The sequence below is a fragment of the Schistocerca nitens genome, chromosome 6, assembly GCF_023898315.1.
Source record: "Schistocerca nitens isolate TAMUIC-IGC-003100 chromosome 6, iqSchNite1.1, whole genome shotgun sequence".
Classification (NCBI taxonomy): Eukaryota; Metazoa; Arthropoda; class Insecta; order Orthoptera; family Acrididae; genus Schistocerca; species Schistocerca nitens.
The window spans coordinates 487,381,879-487,402,186 of NC_064619.1; positions in this window are offsets into that span (position 1 = coordinate 487,381,879).

Below are 20,308 nucleotides of genomic sequence, written 5' to 3' on the forward strand. Positions count from 1 at the left end.
TTGAACGTTGACAAAAACTCAGTGAGGATATCTGTCTCTACAAGTCAAGCATCATCGGAAGTTTCTGAAGTTGCATTACGTATTGAAACAATGTACTGGAATGTAAGTCGAACTGTGTTTTCACATGCAGTCCCATTACTAGTAACATGTTGCGAAGCCACATCCCACTACAGTTTTCTGGTACATCTCCACTAAATACATAGTCATCTAAAAGCTTATTCGATGTTCTAATTGCAGATGTATACTGAAAATAAGCAGGTGACAGATAAAGCAATGGTTCTTGCCTCTCGGCGATTACAATATATACACCTTGCTTCTGAAGCATGGCGTTCGCTTCATTCAAGGCATCTAAAGCTCCCCAAGAACTTGTTCTCGAAACACAAAATCCAACACAATAGCGACTGAATCAAAATTAAAAGTTCTTTTACTCAAGAACTCAAGGAACGAATTCGTTTCGATACTTCAGCTACTCCAGAGAATGCGGAAGTAATTACTACGCAATGGTCCACCACAGCTAAGCTGATTTTTGTTAGCAAACCCTGTAGTCAACATTAAGCAGCAACCTCGATAACTGCAGAGCACAACGTTGTTCTGGAATGTCGATGTCAATGGTTAAACAAGCACTGCAATGAAAATTTTCAGTAATTTGAATCTATGTAAGACGAAATAATCATGTTTTACGATTGAAAAGTATACAGCGGAGTCTAAATGTTGAAAACATCCGTACAGTTAATAAACTCCCAATTGATCTACCAGTTAACAATACTTCGAGATAGTGATTTAATGTCCAACAATATTTCGAGATAGTGCTTTAATGACCATAAGCAACAGGAAAGTAATACTCTCATAATAAGGTGCCAGGTCAACTCAGTATAAATCTACACAGTTATAACCAGTTTCCAACGTGTGTTCTTCTTCGCAGACGAAAGATAATTCTAGCAGTATAACCCTACAATGATCATTAGCAATATGTCGGTGTAATCGACGAGACAGAAAGATCGGTTACACCGTTTTCATTGTGAAAGTAAAAATTAAAGTAAATAGAGACCGCTCCGAGTCTACCACAACCACAGATAACATTTAATAACAGTCCGATTGTATTCTTGGAGAAGACGATCACAAGATAGACTATTACGGTCGAAAACAAACATAAAAAAATTTTTTGTAGAGGAGATGTTGTGCAGCTTTAATGAATGTTAACAACTGTATTGTGAAATGGACAGCTACAACGGTACGTTTCATTAGAGACCATAGGGTGGTGCGGTTTCGGGCTCCGCTGGATAGGTCAGGAGTCCACTACTCACAGCAGGCGGCTACACGGGTAACAGGGGTTGTGTGGCGTGGACTGGGCAGTTTTTTAGGTTAAATGGCCTGTGGCAAGTACAGAAAGGGCAACAGACTCAAGGGTGCGGGGCAAAATCAGGACATGCGCGGACCAAGCAGCGATCTGTATTGCAATTGTACACTGTCGAAGCTGCGTTGGTAAAGTACCGCAACTTGAAGCGGTATTAGAAAGCACCGAAGCTGGAATCGTTATGGGTACGGAAAGCTGGCTGAAGCCAGAGATAAATTCTGCCGAAATTTTTACAAAGGGACAGACGGTGTTTAGAAAGGATAGATTGCATGCAACCGGTGGTGGCGTGTTTGTCGCTGTTAGTAGTAGTTTATCCTGTAGTGAAGTAGAAGTGGATAGTTCCTGTGAATTATTATGGGTGGAGGTTACACTCAACAACCGAGCTAGGTTAATAATTGGCTCCTTTCACCGACCTCCCGGTTCAAAATGGCTCTGAGCACTATGGGACTCAACTGCTGTGGTCGTAAGTCCCCTAGAACTTAGAACTACTTAAACCTAACTAACCTAAGGACAGCACACAACACCCAGCCATCACGAGGCAGAGAAAATCCCTGACCCCGCCGGGAATCGAACCCGGGAACCCGGGCGTGGGAAGCGAGAACGCTACCGCACGACCACGAGATGCGGGCACCGACCTCCCGACTCAGCAGCATTAGTGGCGGAACAACTGAGAGAAAATCTGGAATACATTTCACATAAATTTTCTAAGCGTGTTATAGTCTTAGGTGGAGATTTCAGGGACACTCAGATGTTTAGGATGGATGGTAGGGACGGAGCATCGAGTAACATTATATTGAGTGCACTATCCGAAAAATTACCTCGAGCAATTAAACAGAGAACCGACTCGTGGAGATAACATCTTGGACCTATTGATAACAAACAGACCCGAACTTTTCGACTCTGTAAGCGCAGAACAGGGAATCAGTGATCATAAGACCGTTGTAGCATCCCTGAATATGGAAGTAATTAGGAATATAAAAAGGGAGGAAGGTTTATCTGTTTAGCAAGAGTAATAGAAGGCAGATTTCAGACTACCTAACAGATCAAAACGAAAATTTCTCTTCCGACACTGACAATGTTGAGTGTTTATGGAAAAAGTTCAAGGCAATCGTAAAATGCGTTTAAGACAGGTACGTGCCGAGTAAACCTGTGAGGGACGGGAAAAACCAACCGTGGTTCAACAGCAAAGATAGGAAACTATTGCGAAAGCAAAGAGAGCTTCACTGCAAGTTTAAACGCTACCAAAACCTCTCAGACAAACAGAAGCTAAACGATGTCAAAGTCAGCGTAAGGAGGGCTATGCGTGAAGCGTTCAGTGAATTCGAAAGTAAAATTCTGTGTACCGACTTCACAGAAAATCCTAGGAAGTTCTGGTCTTACGTTAAATCAATAAGTGGCCCGAATCCAGACACTCTGGGAGGATGATGGCATTGACACACAGGATGACACGCTTAAAGCTGAAATACTAAACACCTTTTTCCAAAGCTGTTTCACAGAGGAAGACCGCACTGCAGTTCCTTCAATAAACCCTCGCACAAGCGAAAAAATGGCTGACATCGAAACAAGTGTCCAAGGAATAGAAAAGCAACTGAAATCACTCAACAGAGGAAAGTCCACTGGACCTGACGGGATACCAATTCGATTCTACACAGGGTACGCTAAAGAACTTGCCCCCTTCTAACAGCCGTGTACCGCAAGGGAAGGTTCCAAATGATTGGAAAGGAGACACAGGTAGTCCCAGTCTTCAAGAAGGGTCGTCGAGCAGATGCGCAAAACTATAGACCTAGATCTCTGACATCGATCTCTTGTAGAATTTTAGAACATATTTTTTGCTCGCGTATCATGTCATTTCTGGAAACCTAGAATCTACTCTGTAGGAATCAACACGGATTCCGGAAACAGCGATCGTGTAAGACCCAACTCGCTTTATTTGTTCATGAGACCCAGAAAATATTAGATGCTGGCTCCCAGGTATATGCAATTTTCCTTGACTTCCGGAAGGCTTTCAATACAGTTACGCAATGTCGCCTGGTAAACAAAGTAAGAGCCTACGGAATATCAGACCAGCTTTGTGGCTGGATTGTAGAGTTTTCAGCAAACAGAACACAGCATTTTGTTCTCAATGGAGAGACGTCTACAGACGTTAAAGTAACCTCTGGCGTGCCACAGGGGAGTGTTATGGGACCATTCCTTTTCACAATACATATAAATGACCTCGTAGATAGTGTCGGAATTTCCATGCGGCTTTCCGCGGATGATGCTGCAGTATACAGAGAAGTTGCAGCATTAGAAAGTTGTAGCGAAATGCAGGAAGATCTGCAGCGGATAGGCACTTGGTGCAGGGAGTGGCAACTGACCCTTAACATAAAAAAATGTAATGTATTGCGAATACATAGAAAGAAGGATCCTTTATTGTATGATAATATGATAGCGGAACAAGCACTGGTAGCAGTTACTTCAGTAAAATATCTGGGAGTACGCGTGCGGAACGATTTGAAGTGGTAAGGCGGGTACCAGGTTGAGATTCATTGGGAGAGTCCTTAGAAAATGTAGTCCATCAACAAAGGAGGTGGCTTACAAACACTCGTTCGACCTATACTTGGGTATTGCTCATCAGTGTGGGATCCGTACCAGATCGGGTTCACAGAGGAGATAGAGAAGATCCAAAGAAAATAGACGCGTTTCGTCACAGGGTTATTTTGTACGCGTGGTACCGTTACGGAGATGTTTAGCAAACTCAAGTGGCAGACTCTGCAAGAGAGGCGCTCTGCATCGCTGTGTAGCTTGCTGTCCAGGTTTCTAGAGAGTACGGTATCGAATATATTGCTTCCCCCTACTTATACCTCCAGAGGAGGTCACGAATGTAAAATTAGAGAGATTCGAGCTCGCACGGAGGCTTTCCGGCAGTCGTTCTTCCCGCGAACCATACGCGACTGGAACTAGAAAGCGGGGTAATGACAGTGGCATGTTAAGTGCCCTCCGCCACACACCGTTGGGTGGCTTGCGGAGTATAAATGTAGATGTAGATGTAGATCGAATGTGGACCAGAATTAGACCACAATCGCTTCCGAAAACCGTCTCAGCTATGATTTGGCGTAATTGCAATAGTAGTAATCAACCGTAGATAGCTCTACCATTGGTATTATCTGTATATACATCACATTGGGAAAGAAGTCGATGAAGTTAAATGGACATAATGGACATGACAAGTTAATATCAATGACGGAACACTGTACATCCGAAACTGCTATTCCTATTACGCAATTTCATAGCTGAGATCATTTTTGGACTTGTTGGCGGTCTGATCCTCGACCGAAATCGATTTTCTCTAAGAAAATGAACCGTTGTAGCTGTGATTGCATAATGCATTTCTTTAAAAGACCATATAAAATGAAAGTAACGGGACTGCTGCAGGAATGAGAGAGTACTGGGCAGAAACAAACAAAAAAGGAAAGGTTAATAAAGCTAAATCAATATAATAAAAAAATCGAATATTATCCTACACAAATTTCTCTAGAATGAACTCAACGAAAATATAACGAAAACACAAAATTGAAATCCAATAATTCACTTCATCTACACATATGAAATGAAGACAGGGATACCAGTCAGGCGTCCACATAACTACAATATAATAGAAAAATAACAACACAAATTCTTCCAGAATGAATAAAAAGAAAATATACCCTAAACCTATATAGCCCTAACAAAGACAGCAAAACCAAACCCATCCCCACATAACGACATAGTAGATAAATAACACACTGGCACTATTCCATAATAATCCTAAAAATTATAAACCCCAAAAAAAGAAAAAAAGAAAAAACGCACACGAAAACTCCACATAACAACGACTTAATCGAAAAATAACACAAAAAAATTCCTCCAGAATAAACAGAACGAAAATAAATTCAAAAATTTGGTATCACACTTCAAACGAACATTAACAGGTCAAAAAGTACCATAGCACAAAAAGAATTATACACCAAAAGCGCGAGTCACTGGTAACAACAATATGAACCCTACAAAACAGTCAATTTCTATATCCTACACCGCAGCGACGTCACATCCGAAAAAAAGCAGCCAACTATTAATAAGTTAAAAAAGTATGACTAACATTACTATTCGTCCCTCTCACGATCATTTCAGCAATGTACTTAGGTTCACGGCTAACGTCACCGTAGACAATTCTCCCATATTACAAAAAGAGCTAAAGAATTGCAACAATCAACATGATAATAATTATCATTAACCACGTCACTCACAAAAATTTATCTTTTGCTCTTACGGTGCTACCTATTCTCACCCTCGGGAATCATGTGAAATACAGAAAGAAACAGTTAAATATTTGTCAGAAAAAAGGAAACAAAAATCGATACAAGTTTCTCCATCGACATATAACCTGTGGCGTCAAGTTACCCCCATCCCCCCAACATACAACACCATCATATATCACGAGATATTTTGAATAAACAGCATATTTTACAAACTTTGTAAATTACAGCACTAACTAACACAAACATACGAGGTGCGGCTAGAAAAAAATCGGACTGATGCTGGAAAAAACATTTATTTACAATTATTTACAATTTCATGTTATCTCCTTCAATGTACTCTCCTCCTCGGTCTCTACACCACTCCATACGAATTTTCCACTGTTCATAGCAATGCTGCAGATCATTTTCGGTAAGTCCATACATTACTTCCGTCGCTTTTTCTTTTACTGCTTCAACAGTCTCAAATCTAGTTCCTTTCAAAGCTGACTTGACTTTAGGGAAAAGAAAAAAGTCACAGGGGGCCAAAACAGGTGAGTAGGGTGGATGATCTAAGATGGGAATCTTGTGTTTTGCCAAAAACGTCTTCACTGACAACGCACTGTGAGCTGGGGCATTGTCTCGGTGAAGGATCCATGACTTTTTTCTCCACAAATCGTTCCGTTTTCTCCGTACTCGCTCACGTAGGGTAGCCAGGACGCTAATGTAGTAATGTTGATTCACTGTTTGTCCCTCTGGTACCCAATCAATGTGCACAATCCCTTTGATGTCAAAAAAAACAATCATCATTGCCTTGAATTTCGATTTTGACATTCGTGCTTTTTTTTTGTCGTGGAGAACCAGGAGTTTTCCAATGCATCGATTGGCGTTTAGTTTCGGGATCGTAAGTAAAAAACCACGATTCATCGCAAGTAATAACATTTTGTAAGAAGGTGGGATCACTTTCAATGTTTTCCAGGATGTCAGAACAAATCATTCTTCGGCGTTCCTTCTGTTCAATTGTGAGACACTTTGGAACCATTTTTGAACACACTTTGTTAATGTTGAAACTTTCATGAAGAATCTGCCTAACACTTTCCTTGTCAACTCCTGTTAACTCAGACACTGCTCTGATTGTTAAACGGCGATCTTGTCGAACAAGTTTACCGATTTTTTCAATGTTTGCATCAGTTTTTGCTGACAATGGTCTGCCAGTGCGAGTGTCATCACTGGTGTCTTCGCGGCCATCTTTAAATCGTTTAAACCACTCAAACACTTGTGTTCGCGATAAACAATCATCGCCGTACACTTGTAACATTACAAACGTTTCACCTGCAGATTTTCCTAGTTTGAAACAAATTTTGATGTTAACACGCTGTTCTTTCTGTACACTCAACATTTTCCGACGCACAGACAAAACGTCAACTAGTTAAAACAGACGCCACGGGCAGACTGAGTGCAGGAGGCAGATGAAACTCAAGCAGTAGGCGGAGCGAGAGTCACGTGACAGGCCACGCGACTTTCATCCTTATTGCATTCGTTTTATTGTTTCACCAGTACTAGTCCGGTTTTTTTCTAGCCACACCTCGTAGATAGTATTTAATAACAGAGCAATAACACGCTCTGCAACGTAAAGTAATGACGTCGAGAGGACGTCATGGGTGAAACCAGAACGGATAGAATATGAAAGAGCACTTGACGTTGTTGTAATTGTTAAACTGAGCTGTTAATTTGAGAATACATGACGAAAGCACATGAACTTAAAAAAATTAAGTATGGAGGTCTAACTCTGCAAGTAACCACCTGACGTTTGAAACTCCATTAAAAATTAAAACGAAGTGCTATTTCACGTTATATACTGTTAAGAACTTCATATTCTGTAATCACACTACACTCCACCAAATGCTTCAATTTTGCAGTACTTCTCCATCAAATACACAGTCATTTATTAGCTTTTACGATATTCTAACTCGAGATGATTGTGTATATAAAAAAAATTTGCAACGTTAAATCAATGGCTCATGCCTAATGCGGGTACGATGTACCTCGCCTCTGAAGTTGGGCGTTCGCTTTGCTGAAAGCTTCTAAAGCTCGTCAAGAACTTTAAAATGTTTCGCTAGATGTGCTCGAAACACAAAATACAACACTGCAACACTTAATTCACAACAGAAGCTGCGACCATTCAATAACTCGTGGAACGAATTCGTATGAATACTTCGAGTACTCCAGAGAATACGGAAGTAATAGCCAGGCAACGGTCCACAACGGTTTAAGTGACATGGCATTGTTGTTAGCATACACTATCATCAACATTAAGTAGCAACCCCGGTAACTACAATGCACATCATTATATAGGGACGTCGATATCGATGGTTAAATAAGAACAGCAATTAAATTTTAAACGATTTAAATCTGTGAAAAACGAAATAACCAAGTTTTGAGACCGAAAGATATCCAGAAGTATCTAAATAATGAAAACGCCCGAATAGCCTATAGATTCCCGATGGAATTATTAGTTAGCAGTTGGAGGTGCGTGAGAAAAGTAATGAGACTGACAACACTCCGAGGGGTCTGGCCGCGCTGTGCTGTTCTACTGGTGTAGAACGGTTTTTTATTTAGAGCAATGTTACGCCATCAAGTGTTAAACTTGGGGCACAAGCGAGAGTGATCTTTTCAAAATTGAAACAAGCCTATGGGGAACATTTCTTATCAATAGTCCAAGTTTCTGTGTGGCACATATCATTTCTGGAAGGCCGAGAACACGTTGAAGATGAACCTCGTTCAGGGTACACCTTCACCTCATTAAACCGACAAAAACGTCGAATGTATGCGTTCTCTTCTGAGATCACAACGGCGTGTAACAGTAAAGATGATGAATGATATGGTTAAACATTTTCAGCATGCATCAAATTTGCATCGAAGTTTTGCACGTGCGAAAGATTTATGCCGAACGGTGCCAAAAAAACTCACAACAGAACAGGAGGACAATGGAAGAAACGTGTGCGTTGACCTCTTGAGAGGATTGCCCATGTTCACGAATGGTTCAGTTGTGTAATCACGGGTTATGAATCCATGATTTCTGAGTACGGTCCTGAGACCAAGTGGCAAAGTGAGTAGAGGAACCTATAAAATAAATAAAAATAAAATGGAATAAAATATTAATGATTAATTATTCTGTATGTATGATGATTGGTTGTAATTGGTATTTGCTTATCTGGAACGTGGACGTTTAATTATTCGGTATCAGACGCTTGACAATGGCTATTTGGAAAAGGCAATGTAACTCGTAGTTGACCGTGAAAGAAAACTGAAATAATCGGACTTCGTAATTAAATCGTTTCCAAAGACTGCTGCGGTAGGTACGGACTCATGATCTAATCTCAATATTACAATGATTTGCCAGCCATGCCAATACGTCGTACAGAGGTGATTGTCTACTAAACATAAAAAGTTACACAGTTACTTAAATCAGATATATTCAATGAAATAGCCTACAGTTCATAATCCTACTTACTTTTATAAATATAAATTCATTACAGAATCGAGTGCCTAGTGTGGTTGCAACTCGCAGTATTCTTCTATAACATGAAAATATGGCGGTGTGCCAGACAATAAAATAAAATACGTGCTTCTTGCACCACTTCTACCTGAGCTCTCGCCTCTCTTAATCCAACATAAGAGTAACGTAATTATTCTTTTGTCTTTATCAGCGACACAGCGCTGCAGTTGTGTGCCATAGGCTTTATTTATTAGTCACTGATTATTTATTTAATTAATATTTCGAGTTTCCGCGGAAACTCACGCTCGGCATGCAAATGTGCCTTTATATTGCCCCCTGAATTGCGAGGCGAAAGGACACACCTGCAGGCGAGCAATTCACCTAAAGGCACAAGAAAATCTAAGTTATCTACAACTATTCACATGACTTACATTACACACATTATACACATTATATACAAAATTTGAATGACGCGGGTGCGTCGTAAAAGTTCTTATGTTGGCAGATAGAGTGCGCGCATGCGCAGAAGCGTCTGTGTGACTCCGGCAGTGCCGTTATATCATACAGTTAGATCACGCGGCACAGTAATGCAGTTCATATTGTTCGTGTGCGCGCGTATCTTAGTCGTTGCACAAAGAAAATATTCAACCAAGATTACATATGAAGACTACATTCTATAACAGGTAACTTAGTTTTAAATTTACAATATTTGTTATATCACAATACAACTCAGATTGTTGAATGTTCTTAGTTACATAGTATTGTTTTGAAATACTTCAAAGAAAAATGTCCGTATGTTTCAGGTGCGTCGACCTATTCACATCGTGTCGTTATTACAGTTCATATTCATCTGCTGCACAATAATTTTTTCACAGGTTAGTATCATCGTTGTATAACAACGTGATTAAAACATAAGCGTGTCCATTTCCATTTCCATTATAGTCGTTGTGATGCAGTTCGTTGTGACAAAAAGGCATTGTTTATTACAGATCTGACGTGACCCGTTAGTAATTGGTCCACGTGCAGTTCGTTTTTTTTTTACATTCCGTGGAAGCTTGGTTGCAGAACCTCGGACGGCACATAGCTGGCGTGGATCCTTGGACAGTCCAGGTAAGAGTGTCCGTCACATCTCGAGAACATTTCATTCCCTGAAGTTCCAACCAAAATTCTTCCACCCGTCGTGTTGTTTTCTGGACAGGCACTTTGTGTCCGTTTAATCCAGTTAACATCTTGAAGTTAGGTACTGTAGTATTGTCACTAGACGATGCACGAATTATGCACTTCACATTTTCAGTTTTTTGCTGAATATAGCTCACCTAAATGTTCGTAGTTATTAATCAAAGAAATGGTTCATCGCGTTTACATAGGTACGATGCATAATGAATGTCATTAACAGTTTCTTTCAGATAGGTTTCTGCGTAGTTGCAGAGTTAGTAATGTTCATTAATGTCCGTGAACAATGGTTCACTATGCAATGTCCTTTTGGCACTCGTTTTGTTCAAATTTCTTTTACATAGTAACAGTTACATTATACATCATTGAAAGAGAAGAAAAAAAAAGATAAGTAATCATACATACACACGTCACATATTTCTTAGCATAAATATAATACAGTTGCACATAAACATGTTTACATCATTATTACATAGCTATGGGTTATTACATTGTGTCACATTTGATTACATGAATTGCAGATAATTACGTCCTCTTTAAGGGTTTTGCTGGGATTTTATCGATGTTTATTTTGTGATGTCATCTGAAATTAAGATAGGTTAGACACAACATTCATTACATCAGTAGGCAAGATCAGGCATTTTCACTACTCAATAAATATTCAAAATAGTAAGAGAGAAAATGTTTGATTCCTCGCGTTTTATGCGTGTGTGTATAGAGTCTGTGTGGCCTTGACTACTGATAGATGCTTTTCGTGTTGAGAGATGTGCGTCTAATCTATTTCTCAAAGTAAAAGTTCGCTTCACAGATGACGTCTGTCGGTTCGTCAGGTGTCACACCAAGTCAGTGATACCCACAGTCACAAATGTTCCGTGAAAAAATTAATATATCATTCACTGCTACGTAAACATAAATTTTATTTTAATATTCCGTCTTCCAGGTGGTGGCGCGCGCTGAAAGAAGAGTTCTTCTGCCTTCAACTGCGTCACTGGAACCGCTAAAATGAAAATTTTTATACTACTTACTATCTGTGTTGTAGCAACAGAGTTTTTTTTTTTTTTTTTTTTTTTTTGGAGTTGCTTAGCAATGTTTTGATGGATGTGACTTTGACATTATTCCGCATGAAATGCTCTAAGGTCTCGGTGTGCGTATAGCCCAATAATTTAGTTAGTTCTGCGATGTTGTAACAAATACGCACCAGGATGCGGTATGTTAACAATTATATAAGGTCCTTCATATAGCAGACGCCACTTAGCGTTGCGTCGTTTGAGTGCTACAGATTTATGATGAGTACGAAGTAGTACAAGCATTCCTACCTCGAATTTTTGTTTTCTTTTTATTATGTATCTGTGATGTTTGTTTCGTATCTGTGCGTGATGTGTCAGCGTAGTCAAAACTTCTTTTATTTTCTGATCAGGTGTGATTTCCTTGTCTGACAACTTAGGTAATGGTTCTATCCACTGATCGTTCTGTTTGCAATTGAACATGATCTCGTTAGGTGTGTAATTTGTATCGTAAATATTTAAGTTATTGTGTACGTCTTCGAAAAGACTTAGGTAGGACACCCAATTAGTATGTTTTGATGAAATATAGGTCCTCATGAATCGGTTTAATTCTCGGAAAAGTCTCTCAGTCGCGTTACATTGTGGACTAAACTTTGAAATAGATATACTTCTAATGTTATTGTCCTTCAAGAAATTTCTCCATTTGTACCCAGAGTAGTATGCTGCATTATCTGACAGAATTGCTTTTGGTTTTCCCACGTGCGTGAGGTAATCACTTGAGAATCTTCGTATTATAGCACTTGCAGTGGCGGATTTTAAAGCATAATGTTTTACATGTTTAGAAAATATATCGTAAAAAGCCAAGATATATTTGACGCCTCCAGAGCTTGCTGGATGCGGTCCACTGATGTCAGTACACAGAATTTCCAGGGGTTTACTGGGTAAAATAGAATGTAAATCTGTCTTTGTGGATAAATTCTGAGGTTTTGATTTTTGACATATGACACATGTTTTCAGTTCCCTGTAAAGTTTCCTTCTCATATTGCTAAAATAACAGTATGTGCTGAGCTTTGCTAAACACTTCTTCGTCCCATAATGACCCCAAACTAAGTGTGTGTGCCAAATTAGATTACGTTCAGACTCTTTGGGAATGCATACACACCAGTTAGTAGCATTTGAATGTCGGCGATAAAATAACACATCATTGTGTAACTTGTAATACTTAGTCAAAGGATGATTGTGTTTTTCTACCAGTAATGTTATTATCTTATACCAGTGAGGATCAGATTTTTGTAATTTAGCCATGTTTCGGCACATATCAATATAATATTGGTGATACTGCTTGTCTTGCATTAAGAGAATCCAGTAGTCATTTATATTTTCTAAGTCACTGTTGGTTTCATTCATACCTTGTGGAAGTCTAGACAAAGCGTCGGCAATGGTGTTGTCCTTACCTTTTATGTACTTAATTTCAAAAGAGTAGTTCTGAAGTGTAACTGCCCATCCTGATAGTCTAGGATGTACAAGTTTACAAGTTAACAAAAATGTCAGGGCCTGGTGGTCGGTGTAAATTACTGTATGTTTTCCAAATAAATAATAATTGAATTTCTTCCCTCAAAGCTACACATTCTTCTTCTACTGTATTTCTTTCCACCATTCCTGTCAGTTGTTCCCTTATGCCCTCCCTGAAACTCTGTACAACCTCTGGTTCTTTCAGTTTATCGAGATCCCATTTCCTTAAATTCCCACTTTTTTGCAGTTTCTTCAGTTTTAATCTACAGTTCATAACTAATAGATTGTGGTCAGAGTCTACATCTGCCCCTGGAAATGTCTTACAATTTAAAACCTGGTTCCTAAATCTCTGTGTTACCATTAAATAATCTATCTGAAACCTTCTAGTTTCTCCAGGGTTCTTCCATGTATACAACCTTCTTTCATTATTCTTGAACCAAGTGTTAGCTATGATTAAGTTATGCTCTGTGCAAAATTCTACCAGGCGGCTTCCTCTTTCATTTCTTAGCCCCAGTCCATATTCACCTACTACGTTTCCTTCTCTTCCTTTTCCTACTGTCGAATTCCAGCCACCCATGATTATTAAATTTTCGTCTCCCTTCCCTATGTGAATAATTTCTTTTGTCTCATTATACATTTCATCAACTTCTTCATCATCTGCAGAGCTAGTTGGCATATAAACTTGTACTACTGTAGTAGGCGTGGGCTTCGAGTCTATCTTGGCTACAATAATACGTTCACTCTGCTCTTTGTTGTAGCTTACAAGCACTCCTATTTTCCTAATCATTATTAAAGCTACTCCTGTATGATCCCTATTTGATTTTTTATTTATAATTCTGTATTCACCTGACCAAAAGTCTTGTTCCTCCTGCCACCGAACGTCACTAATTCCCACTATATCTAACTTTAACCTATCCATTTCCCCTTTTAAATTTTCCAACCTACCTGCTAGATTAAGGGATTTGACATTCCACGCTCCGTTCCATAGAACGCCAGTTTTCTTTCTCCTGATAACGACGTCCTCTTGAGTAGTCCCCGCCCGGAGATCCGAATGGGGGACTATTTTACCTCCGGAACATTTTACCCAAGAGGACGCCATCATCATTTAATCATGCAGTAAAGCTGCATGCCCCCGGGAAAATTACGGCTGTAGTTTCCCCTTGCTTTCAGCCGTTCGCAGTACCACAACAGCAAGGCCGTTTTGGTTAGTGTTACAAGGCTAGATCTGTCAATCATCTAGACTGTTGCCCCTGCAACTACTGAAAGGGCTGCTGCCCCTCTTCAGGAACCACAGGTTTGTCTGGCCTCTCAACCGATAACCGTCCGTTGTGGTTGCACCTACGGTACGGCTATCTGTATCGTTGAGGCACGCAAGCCTCCCCACCAACGGCAAGGTCCATGGTTCATGGGGAGGTTACTTCACATACTAGCAACTAATATCATTAACACGACAAATATTGCTGCGCTTACTTCAGTTAAGCGCTACTTTCTGGTCTCTGCCGATGAAATTCCTCTGTATACAGTAAAGCAATAAAATATTTGGACTTGTGGTTTCGCTGCAGGAGGCCAAGGTAGTATAACCAGTGAAGATTAGGTATGCCAACAATGCTGCCTGAGGACTGTGCAAGGGCAATTAATTATAGCGGAGACCAAAGTGGCTGGATAGGAGGGGAAGGGAAAGGGGAGAGGAGCAGATGGAACAGGTACCTGCAGCCGGCTGCAAGCAGATTCTGCCGCGCCTTCTGGAATTCTGCCTTGATGTGCGTTTCTCCATCTGTCAAGTTCCGGATAGTGAGCGTCTCACTTCCTTCACACTCTGGGAACACACCAGCAGAAATTCGTTACCCTGATTTCGAAGCAGGCACCATAACCACTGCAAAACCAGCATAACAGTGCATGCATTCAAACTGCTGTCAAGAATAATATACATAAGAATGGAAAAAGTTGAGGATCTGTTTTATGAGGATCACTTTGAGTTTAGGCACGAGAGAGGCAGTTCAGCCGTTGCGCTTCATGATAGAAACAAGACATGACAAAAATCAAAACACATTCATAGGATTTGTCGAACTAGAAATGGTGATTGACACTTTAAAATGATACAAGACGTTCGAAATTCTGAACAAAGTAAGAGTAATGTACGGGACGCGTAATACACAGTAAGTACAAGAAACATGAGAGAATGGTAAGAATGGAGGAGAAAGAACGAAATCCTTCAATTAAAAGTGGTGTAAGGGAGGTGATGCTGCTTTCGCCCCTACTACTCACTGTCTACATCGTAGAACCCATGACGGAAATGAAAGAAAGTTTCCAAAGTGTGCTCAAAATTCACAGTACGAAACTACCACTGATACGATCCGCTGATGCCATTGCTATCCTTGGTTGAAATGAATTACAGGATCTATTGAATGAAATGAACAGTATTATGAGTACAGAATAGGTACTGAGAGTAAACCGAAGAGAAACGAAAATAATTAGAAGTAGCAGAGAATCAGAATAGCGAGAAGGATCAAGAAGTATACGAAGTTAAGGAACTCAGTTACCTTGGAAGCAAAACAACCGATCAACCCATGTTGGACGAGGCAAGGAGGACATATAATGCAGATTAGCACAGGAAAAGAAGGCGTTCCTGGACAAAAGAAGTCAACTGATAACAAACATATGTCGTAATTTGAGGACGAAATAAATGAGGATGTATGTTTGTAGCACAGCATTGTACAGAAGTGAATCATTTGCTGTGGAGAAACCGAAAACGAAGAGAATCCATGTGTTCGCGATGTGTGCGATACAAGAATGTTGGAAAGTAGGTGGACAGATAAGGAATGAGGAAATTCACATCTACATCTACATCTACGTGATTACTCTGGTGTTTACGAAAAAGTGCTTGGCAGAGGGTTCAATGAACCACCTGCACGCTGTCTCTCTACCGTTCCACGCTCAAATGGCATGCGGGAAAAACGAGCACTTAAATATTTCTGTGCGAGCTCTGATTTCTCTCGTTTATCGTAATGATCATTTGTCCCTCTGTAGGTGGGTGCCAATAGAATGTTTTCGCAATCGTTGCAGAAAACTGGTGATTGAAATTTCGTGAGGAGATCTCGTCGCAACGAAAAACGCCTTTGTTTTAATGATTGCCACTAGATTTCACGTATCATGTCTGCGACACTATCTCCCCTATTTCGCGATAATACAAAACGAGCTGCCCTTCTTTGTACTTTTTCGCTGTCATCCATCAGTCCCACCTGATGCGAATCCCACGCCGCACAGCAATATTCCAGAATAGGGCGGACAAGCGTGGTGTAAGAAATCTCTTTAGTAGACCTGTTGCACCTTGTAAGTGTTCTGTCAATGAATCGCAGTCCTTGGTTTCCTCTACTCACAATATTATCTATGTGATCGTTCCAATTTAGGTTATTTGTAATTGTAATCCCTAAGTATTAGGCTGCATTTAAAACCTTCAGATTTGTGTGACTTTGCGCGTAATCGAAATTTAGCTGATTTCTTTCAGTACTCATGTGAATAACTTCACACTTTTCTTTATTCAGGGTCACTTTTCGCACCATACAGATATATTATCTATATCACTTTGCAAGTCGTTTTGATCATCCGATGACTTTACAAGACGGTAAATGACAGCATCGTTAGCGAACAGTCTAAGAGGACTACTCAGATTGTCTCCTATGTCGTTAATACAGATCAGGAGCAATAGAGGGCCTATAACACTTCCTTGGTGAACGCCGGATATGCCGTCTGCAAATATTAAAGTATGGAAAAAATTTGACATCCCCTATCAATAGCACTTATTACTTCATGAGTATAAAGAGCTAGTTGTGTTTCACAACAAAGATGTTCTCTGAATCCGTGCTATGTGTCAATAAATCGTTTCTTCGAGGTACTTCATAATTTTCGAATACAGTATATGCTCCAATACCCTACCCCAAATCGACGATAGTGATGTATGCCTGTAATTCAGCAGATTCTCCTACTTCCCTTTTTGGGTATTGGTGTGACTTGAGGAATTTTCCAGTCTTTGGGTACGGATCATTCTGTGAGCGAGTGGTTGTATATAATTGCTAAATCGGGAGCTATTTTATCAGCATACTCTGAGAGGAACCTGACTGGTATACAATCTGGACCGGAGGCCTTGCATTCATTAAGTGATTTAACTGCTCCTTTACTCCGAGGATATCTGCTCCTATGTTTCTCATCTTGGCAGTTGTTCTTGATTGGAATTCAGGAATATTTACTTCGTCTTCTTTGGTGAAGGAGTTTCGGAAAACCGTATTTATTAACTCTGCTTTAGTGGCACTGTTATCAGTGAGTTCACCGTTGTTATCGCGCAGCGAAGGTATTGATTACGTCTTGCCACTGGTGTGCTTTATGTATGACCAGATTCTCTTTGCGTTTTCTGCCAGATTTCGAAAAAGAATTTCGTTGTGGAAATTATTAAAAGCATCTCGCATTGAAGTAAGCGCCATATCTCGAACTTCTGTAAAACTTTGCCAATCTTGGGTATTTTGCGTTCTTTTAAATTTGGCATGTTTTTTTCGTTGCTTCTGTAACAACGATCTGACCCATTTTGTGTACCATGGGCGATCAGTACAATCACTTATTATTTTACGTGGTATATATCTCTCAATTGCTGTTGATACTATCTCTTTGAAAACATTCCACAACTTTTCTATACTTACATGATCAGATGGAAAGGAGTGAAGACTGTCTCTTAAAAAGGTGTTAAGAGCATTTTATCAGCTTTTTTAAACAGATATACTTTGCGTTTCTTTCTCTCCGCAAAATAGAGGAAGAAAGGAACATAAGGAAAGCACTGACAAAAAGAGGGGCGGAATGGTAGGACATGTTTCGAGACATAAGGAAACAAATTCCATGGTGCTACTACAACAAAAAATTCAAGTAATTAAGAATATATGCCGAATATGCTTCTCTGAGATGAAGAGATTGGTACAAGAGAAGAAATCCCGTTGAGCCGCCTCAAACCAGTCAGAAGAATGATGGAAAATGTAAAAAGAACATAATTGGTACAAGTTTAGGACTCCGCGAGTACTTTGAGTTTCAGTATAAACTGCAGCATAAATTAAATTACTGAAATCAACACGATGTAAAAAGTTTAGTCTTTCAAGTGGGCATGACGGATATATCGGCCCTTGGCCTGTTCGCTCTCAGTTCAACGAATATATCGGACCACAGTAACCTGTCGCTTGTAGCTAATGGGAATGATGAATTCAAAGTCGAGAGGAACTTTTAGTTAGTAGCTAACGTTTCATCCATAATCAGTCAAAATAATGCATTCTCGAAGTTTTAACGGTTTTCATTGTTTTTACTGCTATGGACACAAATTATGGCAGCTCCTGAAGAAAAAAACAGCTTTTCGAAGTGTTTTGGAGTTCGCTAACGAATTTCTTGGAAAGAATTATTGAATTTACCTCTTCACCTGGTATATTAGTTCAGATTAGGGTGAGCAACTGACTAGTAAGCAAGCGGGGTTTTCGACACAATGCAGGAAAACAGAAATGAGCTCCTTGACGTTATCGTAAATAAAAAATTGAAGGAGGGCGAATATTTAACAGCTGCGTCACCATTAGATATTGGTAAAACAGAACCGCAAAAGAGATGCCGTGATGGTCAGCGCGTTACGTGACAATGCATTGCATGAAGTAAACTCAAAATATCTCATCCTGCATTTGTGGTAAATATATGAGACGCGTGGCTAGAAGTAGGTCACAGTTGGGAAACTACCAAGTGGCCAGGAGCAGACTGAAAAAAGTTATCAGACGATCACCGACGTTAAGTGCGGGGCTGTTTTCCAGTTATCCTGTATTAGGTTCAGGATGAGGCCGGGGGTACCTGCAACATGCACACACGCTCACAACAGTGTAATTGGGATAGGGGTTTACAATGGGATAAAACAGTTCCTCACACATTATTCCTATCTGCAGTGATAACTGCAGTTTATTAGTATTCTATGTTATCAACACATCTGACTAGTAGAAATGCATATCGCCTTTGCTCTGTGGTTATGAAGCCAGATTTTGCAATAATCAGTAAGCATTCAGCTGTATTTAAGATAGCTGAAGTCAATACCCTCGCCCGTGATCTACTGTACTGTAATTGTAACACACCCCACGTTTACCATCAGTGCATATAGGAGTTGACTTTGACTGATAGTATTTTACTGACAGAAGTCTCTCTGGGTATATTTGGAAGACGAGGAAGAAGTGATCCTGCAAATACTTTGTAGATACATTTGGCAGTGAGAGTGAATCTAAATCATCTTTGGACACCAAAGAACCCAAGTCACTTGTGGTAGGATAGTAAATAAATATTCTTGTACAAAATCTTTATTAATTATTGCATACACATAGATAAGAAATGTGAAAATAACTGAACACGAAAGGGCAACACGGGATTTATGCATTTACTGTAAATTCTGACAGAAAGTGGTCGCATCTCGTGGTCGTGCGGTAGCGTTCTCGCTTCCCACGCCCGGGTTCCCGGGTTCGATTCCCGGCGGGGTCAGGGATTTTCTCTGCCTCGTGATGGCTGGGTGTTGTGTGCTGTCCTTAGGTTAGTTAGGTTTAAGTAGTTCTAAGTTCTAGGGGACTTATGACCACAGCAGTTGAGTCCCATAGTGCTCAGAGCCATTTGAACCATAGAAAGTGGTCAAACACTGGTGTACTCGCAGCAAATGATGGAATCGAGGGTGCCTCTACATTAAAGGATATACTAGAGATTTGTTTATAAACTATCCTTCGCAGATGAATTTGATTAAAGGAAAGTTCGTCAAATTGTATCAAAAGGCTGTGGACTGAATATTGTGCATTTTATTATTCCACAAGTATTAAGACAAAAGTACCATAAACTGCTACTATTTCCAAAATTATTTTATTTTCCAGGTCTTAAGAAAAAGAAGATATATATCAAATACACTTAACCCATTCCCTATTAAAGAAACTAGTTCTTCAAGTCCAGTTAACGAGAAAACTGAAAATGGAAGAAATCGACGTAAGAAAAACAAAAGCGAAACGTGTAAGATTTGGCGGAAACATTTCCCATGAAGGAAAACTATTAATTACTACTCGAAAAAGCAAGGCTTAGAAATTACTGTAATTTTTTGAATCGCTGCATATTAATCTAATTTATTAGACACAGTTCCTAAGTTTTCGTCAGTCAGTCAGTTGGCAGTTGGAGGCTGGAGTGCTGACACATTATCTGCGTATCCAGTTATGCTGGCAACTAATGTGACATATATACGGATCATATCAAGCCATACCACATCAACAATAGCCTGATGATGGCGCACTGAAGCGCTGAAACTGGTGGTAACAAACTAAAATAAAGTCATAAGGACGGCTGTAGGTGTTTTATTTTGTCACAATAGTAAACGGCCGTCATCCCAAAGACCTCCTTCCAATAGGACGGACGTACAAAAACAATATTCCGTATATCGTAGGCCATGTACTCGTACATCCATTATGTATATTCGCGTACGTTGAACACA